This window comes from Penaeus monodon, chromosome 6 (assembly GCF_015228065.2).
Source record: "Penaeus monodon isolate SGIC_2016 chromosome 6, NSTDA_Pmon_1, whole genome shotgun sequence".
NCBI lineage: Eukaryota > Metazoa > Arthropoda > Malacostraca > Decapoda > Penaeidae > Penaeus > Penaeus monodon.
In genome coordinates this window covers 17,874,415-17,880,218 of record NC_051391.1, presented here as the reverse complement: position 1 = coordinate 17,880,218, position 5,804 = coordinate 17,874,415, and the positions used below count along the sequence as shown (strand labels likewise).

The window sequence follows — 5,804 nt, the reverse complement described above, 5'->3', positions numbered from 1 at the left end:
CTCTTTCTCTCTCATATCTCTCGCCTCTTTCTCTCTCTCTCTCTCGCTCTCATCTCGATCTCTCATCTGCTCTCCTCTCTCTCTCTCTCTCTCTCTTTCTTCTCTCTTCTCTCATCTCTCTCTCTCTGTCTCTCTGTCTCTGTCTGCTCCTCTCTTCGTTCTCTCTCTGTCTCTCTTTTCTCTCTATCTCTCTCTCCCTCCCTCCCTCCCTCCTCCCTCTCCCTATCCAATCTCCTCCCCCTCCCCCCCCCCTCCCACTCGCTCTCTCTCTCTCCCTCCTTCCATCTCCTCTCTCCCTCCTCTTCCGTCCTCTCTCTCTCCTCTCCTCTCTCTCTCATCTCGTCTTCTCTTCTCTCTCGCTCACTCTCCCTCCGCCTCCCTCTCCCTCCCCCTCCCCCCCCCCGCCCTCTTTCTCTTTCTCTCTCCCACGCCATCTCCCGCTCCTCACGTTTCTCTCTTCTCTTACTCTCACTTCTCTCTCTCTCAGTCTCACTCTCTCTCTCTCTCTCTCTCTCTCTCTTTTTCTCTATCTCTTTTTCTCTCACCTTCCTCTCTCTCCTTCCTCTCTCTATCCTTCCTTTCTCTCTCTCTCCTTCTCTCTCTTCTCTCACTTCTCTCCTTCTCTCTCTCTCTCCTCTCTCTTCTCTCTCTCTCTCTCTCTCTCTCTCGTATTCTCTCTCTCTCTCTCTCTCTCATCCTCTCTCTCTCTGTCTCTCCTGCTCCTCTCTCTCCTCCTTCTCACTCTCTTCTCCTCTCTCTCTCTCTCTCTCTCTCTCTCTCTCTCTCTCTTTCTCTCTCTCTCTCTACTCTCTCTCTCATATCTTTCTCTCTCTGCTCTCTCTGTCTGTCTCTCTTCCTCTCTCTCTCATCTCTCTCTCTCTCGCATCTCTCTCTCTCTCTCTCTCCTCTCCGTACCTCTCTCTGTCTCTTCTCTCTGTCTCTCTTCTCATCTCTCTGTCCCTCTCGCTCTCTCTCTGTCTCTCTCTTCTCTCTCTTTCCTCTCATCTCTCTTTTCTCTCTGTATCTCTGTCTCTCCGTCCTGTCCTCCCTCTCTCTCCCCACTCTCTTTCTCCCACTCTCTCTCTCCACTCTCTCTCCTCTCACTCTCATCTCTCTCCCACTCCTCATCTCTCCCACTCTCTCTCTCCCTCTCTCTCCTCTCCCACTCTCTCTCTCCCTTCATCTCAAGATCCCTCTTCTCTCTCCCTCCTTCCTCTCTTCTCCCTCCTTCCTCTCTCGTCTCTCTTCCTATCTCTCTCTCTCTCCTCATCTCTCTCTCTCTCTCTCTTCCTTCCACTCTCTCTCTTCTCCTCTCTCTTCCCTTCCTCTCTCTCTTTTCTCTCTCTCTCTCTCTCTCTCTCTCCTCCTACTCTAATTCATCTCTCTCTCTTCTCTCACCTTCCTCTCTCTCTCTCTCTCCTTACCTCTTCCTCTCTCTCTCCTTCCTCTTTCCTCTCTCTCTCCTTCCTCTCTCTCTCCTCTCTCGTCTCTTTCTTTCTCTCTCTTCTCTCTCATCTCGTCTCTCAGTCTCCTCTCTCGTTCTCTCCTCCTCTCTCTCTCTCTCTCTCTCTCTCTCTCTCTCTTTATCTCTCTTTCTCTCTCTCTATCTCTCTTTCTCCCTCTCTCTCTCTCCCTCTCCCTCTCCATCTCCCTCTCCCCCTCACTCTCACTTCCTCTCCCCTTCAACCCTTCAAAATTCCTGTACTGCCTCTGTACCAAGTATATTAGTTCCAGCTAAATGAAAGTAATACTAACCACTTTTTTATATGACCTGACAGTGTAACTTTCTTGCGTTTATATTGTGCAAATTTTCTCTCTCTCTCTCTCTCTCTCTCTCTCTCTCTCTCGCGCTCTCATCTCTCTCTTCATCTCTCTCTACGCTCTTCTCTCTCTCTCTCTCTCTCATCTCTCCATCCCTTATTCTTCGCTCTCTCTCTCTCTCTCTCTCTCTCTCTCTCTCTCTCTCTCTCTCTCTCTCTCCCTCCTCTCGTCTCTCTTCTCTCTCTCTCTCTCTCTCTCTCTTCTCTCTCTCTCTCCTTTTTTTTCTCGCCTAAATGTCGCTAGCAATCTCTCATTTTTCTCTCTTTCTCTCTCTTTCTCTCTCTCTTTCTCTCTCTTTCTCTCTCTCTCTCGCTCTATCGCTTCCTTCCTCTCTCTCTCTCTCCTTCCTCTCTTCTCTCTCTCTCTCTATCTTCTCTGCCTCTCTCTCGTCTCTCTCACGTCGCCTGTCTCTCTCTCGTCTCCTCTCTCTCTTCCACTCTCTCTCCTTCCACTCTCTTTCCTTCTCTCTCTCTCATCTTCTCTCTCTCCTCTCTCTCTCTCTCCGTCTCTCTCTCTCTCTCCCTCTCTCTCTCTCTCTCTCTCTCTCTCTCTCTCTCTCTCTCTCTGCTCCTTCCCCTCTTCTCTCCTTTTCTTCCTCCTCTCTCTCCTTCTCTTCCTCTTCTTCTCGTCCTTCCTCTTCCTCTCATCTCTCCTTCCCCTCTCTCTCTCTCACTCTCTCCTCATCTCGGTCTCTCCTCTCTCTTCCTCCTCTCTCTCTCCTCTCTCTCTCTCTCTCTCATCTCTCTCTCTCCTCTCTCTCAGTCTCTCTCATACTCTATCTCTCTTTCTCTCTCTCTATCTCTCTTTCTCCCTCTCTCTCCCTCTCTCTCTCCCTCTCCCTCTCCTTCTCCATCTCCATCTCCCTCTCCCCCCTCTCCCCCCTCACTCTCACTTCCTCTCTCCTTCCCCCCTTCAAAATTCCTGTACTGCCTCTGTACCAGTATGATGTCAGTTCCAGCTAAATGAAAGTAATACTAACCACTTTTTTATATGACCTGACAGTGTAACTTTCTTGCGTTTATATTGTGCAAATTTTCTTGGGAATATCCACTTAGACATCAAAGATGTTACTGAAATCCCTATATTATGTCTCACACATGAGACTCCCAACAGACAGCAACAAAAGTGCCTCATTCAATGAGGCACTATTGGCAATGGATCCCTATCCCAGTTTGTCTCACATGGTGATATTCCCATATTAAAAAGTTACAGGACTCAACTGCCATTGGTGTCTGGGACAATATATTGCATTGGTTTTAAATGCTGTACACCGCCTGTAATATTAATTTATTCTACTTTACTGTTAGGTCTCATATTTCACCTGTTTCAGTGGTCATCAGAGAATGTAATTAAACTATATTGGGTAGGATGTTTTTATCCTATTATATACCCTTATTGCTGATGTTGTCCTGTATTTTTTTCAGATCGTTTGACCATCTTCCCCCTTTAGAATATTTTTGGAACTGTCTGTAAAGCAAGAGAGGACCTTTTCTCAAGGTATACTGTGCCTTACCCAATATTTGTTTTTTCTCTTTAAACGTTGAATAACAAGTAAGTGATCATGTTGGTATTAAGTTATGGTTGAAATCAGAATTGACAATTTTTGCCATAATCAAAATACTATTTTATACTGACCTGTGGAGATGGAATTTTATAACTACAATTCCATATTTAATTTATTATGTCCCTTAAACAAGATTGATCACACCTAACCAGAAACTTGTTTACAATATTTTAAAGACTTAACAAGGAAAATAAATTATGCTGCCTTTAGAAGTATGCATGAATGAAGCAGAATAAATAAATGTGTTCCTAGAGTAGTGATGCCTGAAATGCCTAATCATGTCTCCTGATTTCCTGCATCCTTCCTTCTAATGCAAACTTCTGTGGCAAACATATATAAATAGATATATATCTATATATATATAGATATATATATATATAGTATATATATATATATATATAATAGATGAAAGATAGATAGATAGATATAGATATAGATATAGAATAGATATATAGTAGATAGATAGATACCTAGATATATATTATGATATAAGATAATATACATAGATACATATAAACCATATAGACCTAAACACCACACACATACACACATGTGCATCACATACATGCATAATACTATTATTATTATATCTATATATATATATCTTATTATATATATTAATATATATATATATATAATATGATTGGTGTGTGTGTGTGTTGGTGTGTTTGTGTGGTGGTGTGTGTGTGTGTGTTGTAGTGTGTGTATGTATAGTATGTATGTAATGTGTAATATTTTTGTTAAACCATACATACTACATACATATATATATATATATATATATCTATATATATATTATATAATATATATATATATTCTATATATATATGTGTGCGTGTGTGTGTGTGTGTGTGTGTGTGTGTGTGGGTGGTGGTGTGTGTTGTGTGGTGTGTGTGTGTGTGTGTGTGTGGTGTGTGTGTGAGTGTATATAACACTTGTATTGATGTATTTTATACAAATTATATATTATTATATATATAATTATGTATAATATACATCATATACACATGTGGTAATTTTCACTCACACCACACACACACACAAACACACACACACACACACACAAAAACACACAAAAAACACACACAACACACACACACCACCCCACACCACAATATATATATATATATTTTTATTAATATATATATATTATAATTATATATAATATTATGTTTAGTATGTAAAACAAAATATATTACACATACATACATACATCATACACACACACACACACACAAACCCACCACCAACAACACACACACACACAAATAATAATATTATATATTATAATATTATATATAATATATATATATATATATTATATATAATATATTAGTATGCATGTATGTTGACATGTGTGTATGGTGGTGTGTTTATGTCTTATGTTTTATATGTTCTATGTATTTATCATATCTTATCAAATTATTATGTTCTATCTATCTACCTATTATCATCTATATCTAATCTATATCTATCTATCTATCTTTCTATCTATTTATATATTATATTATATTAAAAATATATATATTATATAATATATATTTTATTATTTATATATATATATTATATATATTTTCTCCACAGTAATTTTGCTTTAGAAGGGGAAGGTGAAGGAAATCAGAGACTGTTAGGCAGTTCAGCATCACTACTCTGGAAACATTTATTTTTCTGTTTCATTCATGATACTTCTAAAAGCAGCATAATTTTTTTTTCTTGTTAATTTTTTAAAAATATTTAACAAGCTTCCGGGTAGGGGCTGTGATAAATCTTGTTTCGGGACATAATTAAATTAAAATATGGAATTTTAGTTATAAAAATTCATCTCCCCAGGGCGTTAAAAAAGTATTTTTATTTTGGCAAAATTGTTCTGATTTCAACCATAATTTTAAAACCAAGATCACTTACTTTTATTCCCCTTTTTTGAGAAAAAAAAAAAATATTGGGTAATGCACAAAAACCTTGTAGAAAAGGTCCTCTTTGCTTTTTTCAGACAGTTTTAAAAATATTCAAAAATGGAAGATGGGCATAAGATCTGAAAAAAAAACAGCAACATCACAAAAAGGGTATTAATAAGGAAAACACCTACCCAAAATTTGTTTTAAAACATTTCTGTGACACTGAAAAAGTAAATTATGAGACCCAACATAAAATAGGAAAAATTAACTATTCACAGTGGGTGTCAGCATAAACCAAAGGAAATATTGTCCCCCGACACCAATGCAGTTGGTCCTGTAACTTTTAAAACTGGGGGAAAACAACTGTGGAAACTGGGATAGGGATCATTTTCCCGTGCCCCAGCATGAGGCACTTTTGTTTTGGCTGTCTGTTTTGGAGTCTATTGTGAGACATAAAATAGGGGTTTCAGTAACATCTTTGATGTCTAAGTGGATATTCCCCAAGAAATTTGCACAATAAAACC

General features: G+C 39.3%; 1 protein-coding gene across 1 annotated transcript in view; it reads left to right on the top strand.

Annotated features, from left to right (window-relative positions):
* The window catches only part of LOC119573897 (tetratricopeptide repeat protein 14-like), a 69,449-nt gene that overhangs the window by 42,238 nt on the left and 21,407 nt on the right, over positions 1 to 5,804 (top strand). The gene's annotated exons all lie outside the window — the stretch shown is intronic.